The sequence below is a fragment of the Osmerus mordax genome, chromosome 23, assembly GCF_038355195.1.
Source record: "Osmerus mordax isolate fOsmMor3 chromosome 23, fOsmMor3.pri, whole genome shotgun sequence".
Lineage (NCBI taxonomy): Eukaryota > Metazoa > Chordata > Actinopteri > Osmeriformes > Osmeridae > Osmerus > Osmerus mordax.
In genome coordinates, this window is record NC_090072.1 from 4,546,162 (window position 1) to 4,566,346 (window position 20,185).

Below are 20,185 nucleotides of genomic sequence, written 5' to 3' on the forward strand. Positions count from 1 at the left end.
TTTGCGGTCCACTCACTGTTCAACAGAGAGGGTCCGTTTCAGAAATCACCGATTGTGGACATCCGACCGTGCCGGAAGCGTGGCTAGGATAACACATTGTTCTGTAAAAATACACACACACACACACACACACACACACACACACACGCACACACACACACACAGATGTACATACATCCTTTCACTTGCTTTTTCTGAAACCTATCAAGTTTACCATATTGATGCCTATGTTATGTTATATGTTTTTTCCAGACTGTGAATATATTTATGCGGTGGTTGTTTTTTTTTTAAGGAAGCAACATAGCTGGCACTAAATGACTTCAGATCCAACAATAGATACCTTAGATCAAGTTCCAGAATACTCTTGAGACAACCAACTGCAAACTGATACCCTAGACATCAACGAGGCAGTCAGCTGATTTAGGCAGTAACTACTATTCTTTGGACAAACAAGGTTAGCAAATATATTTACTGGCACTTTATTTCAATAATTCCTTAGTAGTTTTCTTTACAGATGTTTCAACAAATGTTCAACTACTATTACATAACTCTCATAAGTGCATTGAAATAATGCTTCATTCCTCCTGAAAGGTTATGACATTAAAAGCTAATGCATCATGTGTACTTGCATGCCTTTGGATATGTCATAGAATAAAGCAAAGAAGCTGTAAAAAGAAATACATTATTGCTCATTCTACAAAGATATTCTATTCTGGCCTGGACACATTTGTTGGTACCCCTTAGAAAACATAATACATAATTGGAATATAGTGATTTTCCAAACCAGTTGCTATATTTACTGAGTATCACACATCTCCAATCTTGTAATCTGTCATTTTGCCTATTTAAATGGAGGAAATAAGTCATTTTGCCATTTTGTATCATTGTGTGCACCACACAGAACATGGACCAGAGAAAGTAAAAGAGAGAGTTGTCGGAGGAGATTCGAAATAAATTAATAAACAAGCATGGTAAAGGGAAAGGCTACAAAACCATCTCCAAACAGCTTGATGTTCCTGTGACAAATATTAAGAAGGTCAAGGTCCATGGAACTGTAGCCCACCTCCCTGAGTCTAGCTGCAAGTGGTAGGAAGTGGTAGGAAAAGAACCAAGGATAAATGTCAAAGAGATCCAAGCTGAACGCCAAAGTGAAGCTACGTCCGTTTCTTGAAGGAGGCTCGGTTGTGTTTTGGGGCGACTTTTCCAGGCACAGGGTGCCTTGAATCTCTGCAGGGTACAATACAATCTCAAGGCTATCAAGGCATTCTGGAGCGAAACGTAGTGCCCAGTGTTAGAAAGCTCTGCTTCAGTCACAGTTCATGGGTCTTCCAACAGTATAATGACCCAAAGCACACAGCTAAAATCACCCGAGAATGGATAGGAACATGACATTGGACTGTTCTGAAGTGCCATTCTATATGTGCTGATCTGAATCCTATCGAACATCTGTGGAAAGAGCTGGAAGGTGCAGTCTGGAGAAGGCACCCATCAAACCTGAGACAGCAGGAGCCTTTGCTCAGGAAGAGAAGGCCAAACTGCCTGTTCACACGTGTAGAAGCCTGGTTGAGAGCTACAGAATGGTTTGGTTGCCGTGATTGCCTCTGAAGGTTGTGCAGCTAAATATTAGGTAAGGGTCCCAACATTTCTGTCCATGCTATTTTCATTTGTTTTATTATTTAAAATATATTGGGAAACAAAATCATATGCAAAGTCTTTAAAAAGTCTTAAGAAAGTTATTCTATTAAATATAGAATAAAAAATGGTGGATGCCAATAACTTTTGTCAGTTTCCAAGTTATTTCAGAGGAAATTGTGCATCCTGGAGGCGCACCAACAAATTTGAGCACGTCTGAATCTTTTGATTATTTTAGCATCAACAAATTATTTTCAAAGAACTTATCACAACAAGAAATTTTATTTCTAGATTTCATTCAGCGCCATTTGCACTTCATGGACTTGTGGTTGATGGCGATTAATCATGTTGCTCTTGTCCTTTGTTAGTCAGGCCCTTCAGAAGTTCCAGTCCTTCAAGTTAGACATGGACAAAGACAAGAGGAGGCAGCTACACTCGGCTAGCAAGAAACATTGATTTGTTTTACATAGAGATTGGCAGAAGATGATAAGACAAAGTCAGAGATGCAGAGAGCTTGAATGTGAGGTATTCCACATACACTTTGCAAATTCACTTAGCACCTGAACTGTATATAAACATTTGTCAGTGAGACAATAAAGAGACAGTTGTCGTCCATGGTTGTTGGGGAAAATATAGTGCACAGTTACGACATAATGAGATGCTATCATTTTATTTTGACTTCGAATAAAAGTCTTGCTTAAAGGTCTTGCTTGTCTGAGATTGAGTGCATCTACACACATTGTTATATAATTCCCAACCTGACAACTCATATTCTTTAATGATCTGTTGGTGGTGCAGGCGGTGGGTGTACCAAAGTTGACATTTGCAAATGCAGATGAGATTGCAAATCAAGGTTTTACTGCTGTCTGAGAGCAGGACAAGGCACATATTCATTTATTTATACTCCTAGATTGCTACCATCAGTCAAGGCATTATAAATCTCTCTTCTCATCAATACGCAATCTGCTAATGCATGCAGCGGATCAATTTCTGCCGAGTGAAGCAAACATACAAAGCAACTTTCTCTCTTTCCTTCTCCTCTCACCGACACACACTGCACTGACAAACACAGACACGCACTTTGAACACGCACAGACAACCCGCACACACACACACACACACAGACACATACAAATGTACACAAACACGAGTGACCTATTTAATCAGAAGCACTGCTTCCAGTCAAGTGGATTGCCTATGGTGGGAAACAGGAGCAAGTCTGAAAATGCCTGAGTGTGTACCATCATGTTAATATCTTCATCATTCTACCAGCCTTTAAAAGCCTTTTGTAGGGCAAGCCATCCATTTCTGTTGACCTAACGATGGATGGAGGTAGCCATGTCAACACTGTTGGATAGACGGTCGGACGGATGAAACAAACTGATAACGTCACACAAGAAGACCCGATAAATATCCAGCTGCTCCTCCACAGGCCCCGCCCAAATATCAACATCATTGGGTATCACAAAGGTCACAAGTTTGAAGAACAGCTCAGCCAATCGGTAGGAGCGTTTCAGACCTGTTTCAATACTGACACCCTAACGATGACAGCTTTGTAAGAGGCATTGAAATGGCAAACAGCACTGAATCTGTCAGCTCAATGCATATATCACCGTCTCTATACACTGCGGTTACGTTCATTCACTCATTCATTGCAGTTACAGTAACAGGGCTCAATTCAGTCAAGCTTAAGTGGGGAAAAGTCAGAGCACTCTAGTCAAGAACACAAATTCCATGGACGATGAAGACACAAACGCAAACGCTGACCAAACATTCCTCAAATAAACGAGTCAGTATCAAACAATTGCCACTTGAAATGGTGCAGGCGTTGCCTTGGAATATGTGCCATAAGTGCCGTTTGCACTTATACCCTGTAGGAGCGGAAGAGATATGCAAAATTGCTTTGGAGGAGTGCGAGTATAACACCCTGAAGAGCCCTCGTGAAAGAATAACAGGATGATGTGACACGAGCAAAAGCTCAAGGAGACAAGACGTGTGGAGGATCAGTGACCAGATGTGCGATCAGAGACATACAAGAAAGCAAGACAAGAGGGACTACTATGCATCGGTGTATTCAACCCACACACCACGTTTGACTCAAGGGATCAGCTGGAAGAATGTCTTGCCGATGCTGAAAAGATCAAGACGAATAGAAAAGCACAATTATATCAACTGGTTTACCTTTAGGACGGGGACAGGGACTGTCATTCAGAAATACAAAAGCTCACATGCACACACACTCTCTCACGAGCTCACACACACACACATGCTCCCAAACGTGCTCATTTTTCACCCCGTCTCGCACACACACACAAACACACACCCGCGCCGTCCGAGCCTCACCCTCAAAGCGTGCGCGTGGGATGAACCCGAAACATTGCCCTTGACTCCTCCTGAACTTTCCATCTCCAACACAAAGGCAATTATCACGCCGTCTCTCCTCGGACATGAGTCTAATCAGTCACCGCAGGACCGACCTGCTCAATTTAACGCAGATTAATCGCCGTGACAATGGGGGGTGCAGGCGGTACCGGGGGCCACCTCCTGCCAGACCCGGGGAAGGAAGTGACCTCACGGCGAGTTATTAATGTGGACACGGAAGGGAGCGAGAAGATACGGCTACAGGAGACATCTGTAGCCGCGTTCGACCTGCCAGGCGAGCTGGAGTGGGGATGAGAGGGGTCCCGGGCATCCTTTGCTCCCAGGGAATTGATGTTGAATAACAGCAATTTGGCTTGAACGTTTTCATTTCCCTGTCATTGTCTAAAATGGCGTTGGATGCCAGCAAAGAGACCGTGCAAGGGAAACCTACACGCACACGTGTCATGGTTTGGAATGGTGGTGGAGGTGGATGACAATGCAGTGTTTAGGCAGTTGTGTCACATAGGACGTCAAAGTGGGATGGTAAAAAGGGCCCAAGTATGCTCACATGCACCTGCCCTGACACACACACACACATACACACACCTGGAGTGAGCCACAACTGTCAATATAGTTGGATGGCACCTTCTCAAACAATGGAGCCCAGGCAAACACACACACACACACAGCACACAAACGCACCTGTGTATACACAACAAACACACACACATGCACAGCCAGCAACGGACATCTATGTTGCTGCAGGGGAAAAAGGCCAGAATGAAAGGAAGAGGCAGAGCACTTGTAGTTGTGGAAAGCCAAAGACATATTTTTCAGCGTTTCACATACAAACGCAGAGCCATGCGATTACAAACACGGTGGGGAAACATGCAGACGATTGAGCCTCGTGGTGAACCGCTACCATGTTGTACCCATGCTAACCTGGCCGCATATGGATAGAGAAGAGGATGGAGATTTGCTCGCATTTTGAACCATTTATTTTTTCCAGTTACAGTAGATTGCATGTAATGTGTGTCCTTCTGGGTCTAACCATTGATATTACTGTTAACAACTCATGTTCTCTGCTGTTCTCATGTCTGTGCCATGAAGACAGACTTGTGTCTATCAAGAAGCCTCTCTCCCTTAGCTAAGCTGCGTGCCACCTCCGGCGATAAACACACTTAGGGTCCCTTACATTCATTAGCCCAGGCTCCACAACACCATGGAGACACACACCGTTTCCATATTAGCACCTGCTCATGGTGGAGCTACCTGGTCTGACCTGTCGAGCATAATCTCGCAGCCAATCAGAGTGCCCTGAGAGGAGCAGTGGGGGTGCGGCGAGGCAGGTCCTGTGCCACCACCACACAACAAGAGAGGAGGAGGTTCTAAGCCTGAGCCTTCAGTGCTTTGAGTACATGCTAATGGCTCAAACTTGCCATTTAATCTCTAGCACACACTTAATGGCAAAGCTCGACGCTGAGAGAGAGAAGCTATAGCAGGAGGTCCTTTCAGGGAAGCTATGTTTCAGCCCTGACAAATTTACTGGAAAAATAGTGTACACAGCACTGGTCACACTTACTCCTCCATTGACTCAATAAACGGAATGTGCTCGACAAGAATGCAAAACAGATAAAGATTCTGCATTGACCTGATGCTTTGAGTTTTGAATTGATTTGGGGGCGACACAGACATACAGTACTGTTCGTATTGACAGGCCCAGTGATTTACAGTATGCATCTTTAAAGCCTACCACTGCATAATCCCAAATATGACACTATGATAAATATAGCTCCCCTTAGCTCCAGAGAGTGAGGTCCCCCTCCTCTCTGTAACAGTGCAGCTTAAATCCTCCAAGCTTTCTCCTTCTTATCCCCTGGGCCAAATTTGCAAAAATCGGGTCAGCCCCCCCCCCCCCCCACCCCCCACCCCCACCCCCCACCCCCACCCTTGCGTACCGTAGCTTTATGCATCTATCATAAAGCATCCCAGAGGATTTCCATCCAATGTAAATTGGGGCTCTCATCCAAAAAAAACGAGTTTAGGAAATGCATTACATGCTCCTCCACGTCCCCTTCCCTCCCCACCCCACCACACCCCACCCCCCATTCCACTTGCCTCCCTCCTTCTCCCCTCTTTCTTATCTGTCTGCTGCCTTTATCTGTTAACCAAGGTCAGACAGGCGAGTGGCGATTGCACCTGATAAAGGGGTGGGGGGTGGGGGGGGGGGTTGCAATGGGTCAAGGTCAATCGGGTGACGTTTGGGTTGCCTCACCATCTCCTGTAAACGGTATAGAACCGCTCCACTTTCTTCACGCAATGAGGTTTCGCTCGCCCGAAGTGCACACAGCACGAGGTTGAGCCATGTTTCATATCTGTGCGCTTTATTACTGTTCATGTCTCACAACTCCTTTTTCTTTGTTTTCTTTTTTCGGGGGGAAATATATTCATAAATGGGGGAAAGGGGTAGACACACCTCTGGATCCCGTCTAGTACTCTGGGGATGGATTGCTCACCACAGAGACCCGTGTTCGAGACAGGATATGGATCTCGTTTGTGAAAGTTCCTGAGGCCCAGTACTCTGTATTTTCCTCCCTACGGTCTAAACCGTCATGGGTCGAGTGACTCACTCACTGAAGCTCTGTAAATGCATGGAGAGGAAGGTTGAAATGCTATAGGTAGCGGTTGTTAATGTCACTTATCCCCATTATAAGCAGTAGAACGGGTGAATCATTTTCTTTTTCCACATTAAAGACACTTATTTGACTAACTATGCGACTATATGGACCTTTTCATCTTGTTTGAAGTTTTTTACCGAACAAAGACGAGTGACATTAGGTCTGTTTGCCAAACGAAAGGTCCTTTTGGCTCAGCCAGCTCAAACCAGCTCCCACAAACAAACAAAGCAAAGAGAGAGATGGAGGCCGTTAAATAATTCAAATGGCTGTCCTAAGATGCCAATCAGAAATACTATAGCCATAAAAGCTGTGTCTGGCGTTCGAGGCCCCCGAAGCAAATGAAGGCATTATTCTTGTTATCCTCAAGAGAGACACGGCAGCCGTGGTATTTCTTCTTCATTGTATTTCTTTATTTTCTTCTCCTCGTGTGGAGAGAGTGTGGGGTTTAGTTTGGAGCAGAGAGGAGAGACTGTGACAGGAAGAATCCACACCTACGTCATCAAATTATTTAAATACCACCTCTTGTCTCTTTGCCCCAAAGTTCAGTTTCAAGTGAAACACTGGCTTAGCTTAAGACAACGTACTAAAAACCAACGATAATTGTAATAAGCGGTATTTTAGCTTGAGCCTGTTAGGAGTCACTTATTAGTCATATTATGGGTTTCCTGTTTTTTGGGATCAATTAGGAATGTTGCAGAACAGAATGCATGGCATTGACACTGGTTATGAAATCTGATGAGCGTTACCCAAAGTATATGGATATAACAGGATGACAGATAACAGGTGAATTCATGCTACAGTATGATATTTCTGAGGAAACCGTATTGGCTACTCATTTTTGGTGGGACTGACCATCATCACGTCAACACCCATCAATATTGATTTTCAGCATTAATAGAAACCTTATCATAATGATATCATAACTATATAGCGGGTTCATTCCACGGCCAACTCCGGATTACATTTTGATCAATCAAAATAACTATGACTGAATATTCAAATGACAGACATACAGTAGACCTGCCATTTCACAGATATGACAGATTTGCCAGTGTATCAACGCATGCTTTTTTCTCCAAACCATTTATTTTCCATCTTTTCCTATTTACCTCCACTGAACAAACGCTCTGATGCAAATCCACATAAAACGTCTAGATTTAGTCACGCGTGCAGGGGGGGGGGGGGGGGTGAAGATGGGGAGAAAGACAAGGATGATGATGGTGGCTGGGCTGTCAGATAATCGTCTCCTGGAACAGTTCTTTTTAGGCGCTTGGCAACGACCTGTACAGTGAAGACATCAGCGAGAGTTAGGTGACAATGCGAAGGCGACGGCAAGTGCATGATGCGAGGTTAATAATAATGTGTGTAATGACAGGTTTCAGATGGGAGACAGTATAGACGGAACCTGTTCAAGCGCCGTTTCCTGCTCGGTGCTTGGCTCTGCAGTGCCCTAAATAGCTACTCTACAGCTCTTACAGAAGGACAACCAACCTGGATGATATAAATTGTCTCTTGAAGACGTCGTCTGTCGAGGTGTTTAAGGATGAAAGAGGGTGGTTATGAGAAGAGAATTCTTTCTTGATTGTAAAGGACTCAAGGAGACACTGTCGTGGGATATAATGGATCAGGCTTTGGAGACGTGGCTCATCCTTTTCTTGCATGTGCCATTTTGTATAACATTGGACAAATAGTCAATTCTGTATAATGAGAGAAATAGCAACAATAATCTTCTCAAAGAGGAACAAATGACAAAATATCAAAGGCAAGAAAAGGCGCCACAACAAGCCATGTTCCTTTCCCCTCTTCTAAGAATCAGCATCCACTCTGGGTGGGAGCCAAAGTCCCACTGACTCCCAAAACCCATGAGACGACCTTTCATATTCACACAAATGGAGCTGTTAAGTGCCCTCTACCCTTTGCCCCCCCCCCCCCCCCCCCCCCCCCGCCGCCCTCCACAGCAACATCAGTACCACTCTAAACACACGCTTATCCACTTGGTTACCTTGGCGAAGATAATGTCACTCTTCATCGTGGGAGTCTCGTGTCAAGGCAGGCCAAGGTCATTACTCATAGATTAGGCCCCTATGGTGCTCTCACGTTATCTCCCAGCACCCGGGGACTCCCCAGAGCAACCTCCGCAATTAGCCAACTTCCCCTTGCCATTCATCTGAGTGACATCCCCCCCCCCCCCCCCCCCCCCAAACCCCAGACCCAACAAGCTCCAGGCAGGCTAGGGACTGCCAGTCACCATCCATGTGCCATGCTGTCAGGAGATTCTCCATGTCAACCCAGTCTGTTTTATCCTTTGTTTTCAAATAGTAACATGTCCTGTGTTGTACTGTGCATCTGCTGCCTTGTTTGCTGGGCGAGCGAATCTATCCACTGAGATCAGTCCCACTTGTATGAGGAACTATGGTGATGAATAATAATAAGAACTTAGTGAATCAATGTTTTCATAGCAGTTCATACGTTCAGCAAACCTGCTAATTTGTGAACAATTTCACTGGCAGAATTTGAATTTTATTATATTAAACACCTTTAAATGTCAATAACTTCTTTTTCTCTCTTGCCACTAAACGTCTTGATGTGTGTAAGATGGAGATGCCAGAGGCATCATCCAAGGGGATATATTTTTACCAGTCTGATAAGAATGTCATTGGCTCCATGATCTCTAGACTTCCATGCCCTAAGCCGTCTCACATTGAAACACATACATTCACACAACACATTAAACCAGAGCTATGCTTGAACTGATATGCAAATCACAGGTTGTCGGTTGCTTAGAGCCCTCATTTAACGCATAATCATCATCTTTGTAGCCAAACACGAGAAGTACAATTAACTCCAAGTCACAGAAATATGTCTTCTGACACAATACTTACACACTTTACCGACCATAGGTCTATGTGGCATTCTCAATGTGTATATACAAAAAATAAAAGTGATGAATTCGAAGATATAGTGCTACATGTCTTGTTATATTGAACCTTTGAAGGTATTTGCCCTCATTCCAGAGATACAGAGCACAGGCCTCTACGGCCTTGGTTGTCTGTAGCTTTCCTAATCAAAGCAAAGTGTCGCTTTTCTTTATTATTCCAGGACACGCGCTGAGCCAATTAGTTAATCATTATGGCGAGGCAGGTGGTGCACTAATACAAGATAATAACACACCTTGGGCATTTCGTGGCACTGTGGCGCTCAGGGCCTTTCAGCAACATTGCACAGCACACCCGTCTAATTGGGTTGTGGAGCAGGGGGCAAATGGAGGGGGAGAGGCCGAGGTATAGAGGGGAACGGGTGTGTGGTTGTTGCTCCACTTGCATGTCGCGAGTTCATTCGAGGAGCCGTATTTGAGGATTTGACTTTGTTTGATTCGAAACCACCGGCGTCTTCCGTGAGACACGAAAAGACAAAGGCATTTCGGTGTTCATTGGAGATTTGAAGCCTCAGAAAGAAGAGCTCTCTCGTTCAGCAGGAAGAAAGGGTGAGCATGAGAGAGAAACCGTCCAAAAAAACCATAGGTCACAATCTTCTTTTGTCATTCCTGATGAAAAACGAACCGACGAAGGAACGGAGAACAGATTGTGCTGAAGTTTGACAAGACGGCTGCCTTTATATCTTTTATGTGATATCAAGCGTACGTGACGAAAAAGAAAAAGGATCCGGCAAACTTGTTTGCTTTTGATGTGAAACCTACCACTGTGTTAGCTTAGATTGTAATACGTTTTTTTCGGTCATGGATTTTTTTTACCAACGTCAATCGTCAATACATAGTTACATTTTCAGGTATGAAATGGAACACCATCATCCAAACATACCTATTAAAGTATTCTGGAAGAGATGAAATGGCAAGTTTAGGTGATTTACATGTGTATAAAGTAGTTCCCATATTCAGAGACAGGTAGCACAAGACCCGCCTTTCCTCCTTACATTTCCTCTATCAATGGTGACATGGCATATTTGGGTGCTCTGATTGGTTTTGTGATTGATCTATCGATGATTGACAGACCGGACAGCTCCTCCATCAGCAGGTGCTAATATCTAAACTGTTTGTGTCTACATGGTGCCGTGGAGCCCAGGCTAATGGGAGAAAGTGACCCTAAGTGTGTTTATCACTGGAGATGGCACAGTGCTTAGCTAGGACAGAGGAGCATGTTGATAGACACAATTTGTTCACTATGTCTTAATAAAAGGAAGAGAGAGAGAGGGGGGGGGGGAGAGGGGGAGAGAGAGAGAGAGAGAGAGGACTTGGACAGAGTTTAGGTGCTCAGAGATTTTCAAAAACTACTTACAGACTCTTACAAATGTTTTATACAAAGATCTTGTGAATGGAAATGTGCTGAGCTACTACTGCTTGTAGGTAGGCCTACAGTATTGTGGTAATTTTTGTCAAATTTCCGATAGTCCTGGTGCATGCAAAGGATATATAGAACAGCAGAACCCGAATACTTTGATATAAAAAACAGTTTCATATATCTGGTGAGCAGTCTTACAAGGTTTACAGTGTTAAATTGGCTTCTGAGTTCTAAAACTGGAGTCTTGAATACTTTACAACTAAGAAGGCTGTTTCAATGAATCACTCTACACCCAAAATCTGTTTCATAGTTAGTCCTCACAATCTGTTGGACCTCAAATTGGCTCTGTTTAAAATGGACGATGCAAGAAGGCGCCAACCTGTTGCTGCCAGCATAGAGTGAAGTGCGTCAGCGTCCTTGCTGTTTCAAACCAAGTGACGAGAACGCAGTAGTTTGGTGCTATTACGAGCTCATCCCGGCTGAGTCACACATCTGCTATTCATTTAAACAGCGTTTGAACGGGCCTCAACCTCACGCCTCGACTCTTTTTTGGCGTTTTAATCCGTTAGAGCCTCCGAAGGGCAAGACGCCGCCACAGCTCTGCCCCTCGCTTGACTGACACGTTGGTTATGAGCGATGATGGCTGTCGAGGCTCGGAGGGTACGATCTAAATGAACTGACACAGGCAGTGTGAAGACACCTCATACTGGATCCACTGACAACCTTATTATGCTAGGAACTTTAAATAGAAGGATGAGGCTTCTAGAATTCATATATGTTGGGGTATTGGGAACAGGGCTTAATTATTTAATTCATAAACAATGTTCTGCAGATTGCTGTCTTCTTTGGATGTGAGAGCTGCTGAACACGATTCCTACGCTGTGTTTCTTAATTATGTGTCTGATCAACCGTTGAGACCGTTTGATGCAGTTTTCGATGAAACTGTTATTGTTGTGTTCTAATAAAGGTCTTTTGAGGATTCAAACCATGTCAAATGTTAGGGAAATAGATACTGGCGATACTACCAGCGTTTTAAAACTGTTGTTGCATCTCGACTGTCTCTGTCTAAACCTGGGTTTAAGTTTTGCATGGCACTGGTTTTCTGTCGATTTGTCCTACCTTCTCAGATTTTCCTACCGTAGCGTAAACCTATAGGAGCTAATCCAACCTTCAGTGTGGTGTCCTGCATGAGGAGTAATCCCTGGTAGGACAATCTGACGGATAGGATACAATGTAAGGACACCAAAATGAGTAAAGGCTAAGTCTTGGCATGGCCATATAAACATTGGAGGTCATCATTCCAGGAGAGCAGAGACAGAATGCCTAACACATTCCAACATTCTGTCAGCCACCATTTTGTAAATCTTCACTGGGGAGGTCAGTTACTCAGAACTTCAGCCAGGTAAACAGGCTGCTGGCAATGAAACCGGTGGACCATGGTAGGTTGTCGTATGGGGCTTTTATTCAAGCTGATCTTGGGCCAAGTCAATGAGGAGTTGCCAGTGTCCTAACATTTTATCCCACCCGTCAGGTTGTCCATGTAGGGCTTACTGCGCATGAGTTCACCAAGGTAAGGGTTAGCCCTTTAGTTTTGTGCTACGGTAGGAGAAATCTGACAAGGTCGTAAAAAATGCCAGAACACTATGAGCACATATTGACACACCCTCCAAAAGGTTTATAGCACAGGTGTATAGTGATGTTTATAAAAAATTCAACAGAACTTTAGGCTTTGGCATGTGAGTCCCCTGTATTGATAGTCCTTGTCAGGGTTTAGACAATTTACAGTTAACAGAGAGGATAAAGCTGTGTTGAAAATGTAGGAACTCCTGAAGGTGGGCCAAAGCTATGTTGCCATCATAAACCTTGAGCAGAAACCACGATCTATGTTGAACACCAGTCCTAATAACATAACCAAACAAACGTCTTGTTTACATTGTTCTGTCTTAAATCTGGGATGAAGCATCTGTCCATGAATCAACGATGACACCCAACTTCACCCACATTTTCAGATACATTTCGCCTCCCATATGTCCATAACAACTGTTACTCTAATCACATACTCACAGGGGATATGTACTGTTTGCTTCGTGTCGAAAAACCCTCCAATAAGATTGCCATAACTACGGTATGTGATTAGCTTTAGTAATCGCCATATTGCAAATAATGTGCACATTATTCGTATTAGTGTCGCAAATATTGTTGACTAGAAACCTAGAATGGCAAAATAGGACATTTTTCTTTGCGTTGCATAGGCAATAATGGAGAAAAGAGTTGAGGAGGCTGGGATGGGGGATGTAGAGGAAGGAAGGGAGGTGTATATTGTAAGGGTTATTAAACTTGCGTGTTTTAGCACTCTGCTGGCTAAGGGAAATAGGTGCCCTCAGGCTGTATCCCACCCTCATGACTGCTCACTGAAAAGTAGGGGGAAAGCAGGGAGAGTTGTGCGGCTGGAAGGAAAGGGAAACATGGGCGCTGTGGGTTAGTGAGAGCGAGAGGAAGGGGGGAGAGAGACGGATGTGCGTGTGTGCGAGGAAAGGAGAGAGAAAGAGAAATTAGGACAAGTTGAAGACAATGTATGGGAGGAGATTCTGTAAGTAACCTTTTTTTTGGTTGGAGTTTACTGCACCAATCATGATTTTAACAACTTTACGGTTTTAATTGAACAGGTTCCCAACTCAATTTGAATAATGAGGAACAACAAGCATCTGCCCTCTTACTAAACAGAAAATAAACAAAAGCCTCAGGTCCTATAAACCTAACAATTACAATAATACTTTATGAAAATGTTTTTCACGCTTAGTCTTAGACTTAAACATAACATTTCTCACATCCACGACACATCACATTTCTGATAGATCAATCCAGTACCATCCTACAGAAAGATCTTGAGTCTGTCAAGTCTGTTTAGTCCGAGCGGCAGTTGGACGTACACGGCCGAGGTGTAGGTGCGTTTGGCAGAGGGGCTTGGGAATTTCCTCCTCAGCCTCCAGGGAAAGATACCTCACTGACCACCTGCTCCTTGAAATCTGTCTCAATTTACTACTCCATATGCTACAGATGCAGTCATTGGAGACATACAAGAAGGCGCTCATGAATAATCCAGTGGGTTGATTCAGTTTTTCAGTACCCTTTTTTATTTTTTTATTTGTTTGCCTGTGTGCACGGATGGTTAATGTGAGGCATCAATCATGGAATAAAACAAGAGCGGGAAAACAAATGCGTGGTCCTTCCACGACGATATTCCCTCGACGTTCCCAAACAGATGCTTCCACACACATTCGGAATGGGTTTATTGTTTGTAGGTCCTTCAGACAAAAAGAATTAAAAGAGATAAACATGTCAAATTAATTGTTTTCCACGCGTTGAGATGTGACCGTTTAAATTGTATTCAAGCCTAATAAAGTGTCAATGTTCCTGTTACATATTCACATTTCAACAAAACACTTACGGTAACACATATTGTAATCTTATATGGCGTGTTTTTGTTTCATAGCATGTCTTTCATTTATTGCAGACACAGGGTGCGGAGTGCAGATTTAGATACAGATGTTTCTCTCCCTACTCCAGGTGTTTATCCAGCTGATGAATGGAAGGCACAATGGGCTAGAACAGCAGCGTTTCAACCGCAGTTCAGCATACACACAGTGTGCAGGCGATGGCATATGTCTCTTCCATTTACGACATAGCAACGACTCAAACCTTTGAATCCCCGTTTCTGTGGTTGTCATCTCCAAATAAGCTATCCATAAGTTTCTGCTGAGAATCAGCAGTGTGTGTCAACACCGCAATAGCTACACCCAAAAGTACACTTGAGAGTAACAGAGCAGAGAGAGAGAACGAATAATAATCTCTCCATCCGTCCGCCGAGCGGCCAATGTGTTGGGCCCCTCCTCTGTCAACTCAATTTGTTTTCCCCATGTGGAAAAGCACAGGACAGAGTGGCATTGTAGAGCAAAATGTGAATCGCTTACCAGTCAGACCAGGGGGAAGAGAAGGGCTTGACAGCATCAGCAGATTCACACGGCGCTGCTATCTCGCATCATGCCCGCTCAGATGATTTTGATATTGTGCTTTTCTTCATGAAATAAACATTGAGCGGAGAGGCAAAAGCCAAGATTCAAACCGGCGCAGGATTCTGTTCTATCATCGCCTTCAAAAAAAGGTGTTGTTGCCCTAAAATCAGGGCTTCCTTGGTAGTGTTTCCCCAAATCTCACGACTGTGTTATCTTTGTTATACTATAAACCATGGACATTCTGTCTCAAAAGTATAAATACCAGAGGCAAAAACTGAGAGGAAGACAGACTTTTGAGTTCACAGGTAGTTCATAGCAATACTGTTGTAATGTTTTAATATTCTCCTTGTCTGAATGTTTCTCCAGCCTCTACCTCTAGCTAGCAGGCCCCAGTAGCCTTCAGGGCAGGGTCGGCTCCAAGGGGGGGATTGGGGGGCAATGCCCCCCCCCCAAATGGAATGCTGTGCCCCCTCAAAAAAATAATTTTGTTAAAGTATAAATGAATTACTGGCATTGGCTATAAATTAAATATCAAGATGGCTACACTTTCCTGCAGAATATGCAGGTCTGCTCTAATTTTGATTCTCATACATGCTTTGTAAACGCATGCCCCCCTTGTGGAAAAAAATGCCCCCCCATTTAACTCATTCTGGAGCCAAGTCTGCTTCAGGGCTTCTTTTTTTGTCAATAAATATAGGGCTGTTTTCCTGCTGCCAGGGAACTTGGTTCAATGTTGATTGAGCGTTTTTAGGACTAAACTTCAAATAGCCTTGGAAAGAGGCAGCTTTGTTGAAAGTAAGAAAACCTTGAAAATGCTGTTGTGTAGAGTGCTAATCAAGCACAGGCATTTAAGGCAGATACCCAAAGACATGGCAAAGACTTGACAGAAACGGAGAGACAGCCACAGAGAGCGTAGAAAGCAGACTGTGTTCCAGAATTTATACAGCATCAGGGATGAAACACCGCCTTCTTCATAAGATGATTATGTTGTTAAATGAGATACGGCAATACTCTTGTAAGCGCTTAATCCAAGGATCTCCGGCTGCCATGCAAATGTACCAGATGTCAGTGGGGATGACACAAAGCTGGGGAATGAACAGCAGAATTCTCGTCATCCTCCCGACTCCTTCTGTTCTATTTAAGATGTGCCGGTAGCCTGGTGCTCGTTTGACTTAATTGTACTCAATCAGTTCCGATTTTTGATAGGATCAATGACACCATACAGCTTAGGAAGAGCCTCAGCCAACCTCTGGTTTCTGTCAATATGCCTCTTTCATAACTTTTGCCAAACTGAGCTTTCCCTTTCTTTCTGACAAACTCATGACTACCTCGGGACTGCTCTTTAAAAAGTTCCTTCTAAACTGTTTGCAGTGCTTTTCAGTTCACAGAACTCCCAGGTGTAATGTTAAGGGTGGGTGGACCGAGTCTGAGGCGATTTCCTACAGGAGAAGGAAAAGTAAAACGTCTTTCCTCACCCCTGGGACCGCCGCTGACGACACGGCGGCTGAGGCAGCATGAGTGTCTGGGTATGCCCCCATCCATACAGAATCAGATAGCGTGATAAATCCATCTAATTTGCCATCAGTCCCACTAATTGCATTTGACTGCCTTTCCGGAGAGTATTGTAATTTCCTTCAATTGGTTTAAGTGTCTGTGATAAGGTATGCTTGAACTTAGTTACTGCAAATTGATATGCGATTTATTTTCCTCAGTGTTTACTATTAGCATGATAGTCAGTAGCAAGGTAACGAACAATGGGGGGATTTTAATCAAATTAATGCGATGCATAGTGTTAAACTGCATTGTTCTCTGGGGTTTATCGAGGTTTCATTTCTCTCCAGTTGGAGTCACTTCCCTAAGGGATGTAATTGAAGTTCTGCTATATATCTATTAAACATGGATCACTTGATTCTAAATAGAATCATATCAAACATGGGATCTGTCAAATGGAGGGGCTGTACATTTAGATCAAGCGCGTCAAATCAAAGTCATTTAGGAGTCCATTGAATGTGCATTTTTTGATTTCCCAGGAAAGATGTCCCTCGTCTGTGTCGCGCTGATGTCGTTAACGACCCCTCTCTTTCTCTTTATTTTATTATTTGTTCTTTTTTCTTCCTGTGGTGACTCAGAGCTCACACTCATGTTTCAGTCTTCACTGGCTGACAGGTTGTCACAGATAATAAGTTTTAATTCCCCATGTGGGACCGAAACTCACTTGGCTTGTAATTTTCCTCATCGTTCTTCTCCCTTTTGAAGCTCTTATATGTAAATTGGTGAAATGTCACTAAGAAGCATGATAAACCTTGCCATGCCATTAAATAGTGTACTCCATCATACATTTCAATGACTGACTTAATTTGGGGAGATGAAACACATTAGGCTTGTTTTCAACCATTGTAAAGTATGATTTCCCCACAAATGTCAGCATATGTCAGCATATTTGTACCTATATCAACCAATTAGTGGAGCCATTTTTTATGAAAAGCGTATTTATGTCCTTGAGCAGCTAATGTAGTAGCAGTTTGTTAGTGTTTTATATTGATCCATAGGTAGTATAAACCTTAATCAAACACTATTATTTGAGAACAGTAATACACAGATGTGAATGGAAGTTGCTTGTCAGGTCATGGGATCCAATTCGAATCCCCATTTGTCCCAGCTGTGGGGTGTCTGAACGCTCTATGGCGGTTTTGACGGACATCCCGTCTTGAGCTCTGCAGTGTTCTCCCTTCGTTCCTCCACCCAGTCCAGAATAATGAGCCTTTCAAAAATTCCACTCAGGGATGCCATCTTGAAATACATGCTCGGCAAGCCTGGATTTCTCGCCTTTCTCCCCTGGCAAAGCCCTCGTCAGGCCCTGGCTCTGCAGGCCAAGTGCGGCCGCTGTTTCTGAGGGATAAGTTGGCCTGGGGAATATTCCGGAACTGCCTGAATGTAAAATAGGTGCCCTTCTCTGTCGCACTGGCTGCCCGGCTTGTCTTTTGCGTCGGATGGCTGGTTAGGCATTCTCCACCTCATAAAGGATGCAGCTGTGGCACAAAAAAAAAAGAAAGAAAAAAAAACCTTGCAAAAAATCCCCACAAAGACAAGCCCTTCTATTTATGCCGAGGAGTCTCAAGCTGTCTGCATTCCAACACAGAAGCAGCACTGGTGGGTTTGATGCTCTCCAGAAGCCTGGCGCGATGCTGGCCAGACGTGTTATGTTTTGTTTCAGAAGATGTCAGAAGATATCAGGAAAAACCTGGAGAAAGATAGGATGCATAGCCGAAAAACTGACTGATAAAACTCTTTGCAGAAAAATGAAGGTCAACTCAATGGGTGAAGGGGAGTTTATCACAGTCAGAGAAATTAGTGATGACTGTGAGATTCCTTAAAGATGTACTCTGAATGGTTTTACCCAAAGTAATCGATTTATGATGGATTATTTTAATGTTGAACATTAATGAGTGCCTGCAGGCTCTCCAACCCATTCCAAGCATTTCCACCTGAAACCTGCTCACCAACACAGCATCGAAGCAGGTCCAGAGAGAGACTGTGTGCTGGAATTGGATTTGAAGCTCTCAGGCAGGTAATAAAAAGCCTTACTCCCACACACCAAGGAATGTGATTTCCCCAAGTACCCCTGGCAGACATGTTGAATTTCCCCTTCATGTAATGTATAGGTCCCCAAACTGGGTATTAGAAAGTAAAGACCAGATTAAAATGTTCTCTAATTAACATCAATATTTCAAGAAAATAAATTGCTTTTTTTTAATACCTTGAACGAGGTACTTAGCGTGGCCTAAAGCTCCACCCCAAACCAGATTCGCATTGGACAAAGGAGGTATTGCCCCCTGGTGGTGATTGATGCTTGGACAATGGGCTCTGACCCAGTAAATCACCTATTGGTAACCAAGGTGACGAGTCACCACGTACAATAATGCTTGGTGTGATGAGGAAGGGCGAAGCGGAACACAGCCAATGAATGTGCACCGTCACTACACCGAGAACAGAGAACACTTACCAGCAACCAGGAATGCATAAAAGGAGGGGGCAGAGAGGAAATGAGACAGACAAAATTAACTGCTCTAATTTAAGCAAGATATGTGGGGTCATATATGGAACCATGACAAATATAGGGACTGTTGTAGAAATAGAAACAAGGGAAAGAAAACCGAAAGAGAGTTGCAGGAAGAAAAAATAAATCCCTGCTTTGACCACAGTATACACAAGGCTTTTCCTCGTACCACAACGTGCCTATTTGTACTTCTCAATCCGTCTGAATTCGCTTTTACATAAGATCCTGCTTATCACACCTGCATTTCAAAGACTTCCTCGTCCCTTGGTGATTCATGCATGATGTAATCAACCGGAGTCAATCAGCTCCTCTAAAGAGATAGACAAGGATCAATAGCCGGCCAGCCGGCACATAATCATGTCTTGTTTTCAGACTACGAGTTTGGCTTGATGACAGACCTTGTAATGTGTAAAACTCAAAGACCCTACACATTTATTCTACTCTCATTTCAAACAAAAGGGTCAAGGAGGAGCTGGTGGGGGTGGTGGGTTCCTAATATCAGAATTGTCCCTCTGTTCCCTTATAAATGGTTAATCAAACATGGCTGGGTCACTCACATCTCACACTCAGTGTCACTCACAGCTTGACCGTGCGGACTGCGGTAGCATATTTTGATTTCCCCTTCATTGGTTCTTGGGAGGTGTCCGGTGGCAAAAGCTAGGGAAGAAGCCTGGCGATGCTTGGGGGAGTGGGGGAGCTCTATTCAGGCCACTGGAGCAGCAGGGATGGCCTTAGGCTGGAACTAAGCCTGGTTCCTGCCTCTGTCAGTTGCGGTGACATTGATCCGCCTGCCCCTTGTCACAGCAGGGCCCACACAAAGCAAAGCCAGGTCTGGGCTGTAGCAGAAACACTAAAGCAGAGTTGGGCTTTCATTTTCGTGATACAAAACGACAAAACGGTAATTTCCATCTGTGAAATCTTGTATTGAGTATCAATTGAAGTTCTGTTAAATACAATTCAATAAACTTGAACTACAAATGACATTGCATGGCCTTGCCCCGGAGAACAATGCAACTCTCTTGGAGTTTTGACATTGAAAAGAGAATTCTCTGTCCTGTTTCTTTTGAAGTTCTACAGTAAGTAGCGGGGCTAGTCTCTCTCACTTGGCTAATACTCTGTGAGACATTTGCTGAGGAAACACGATTGGTT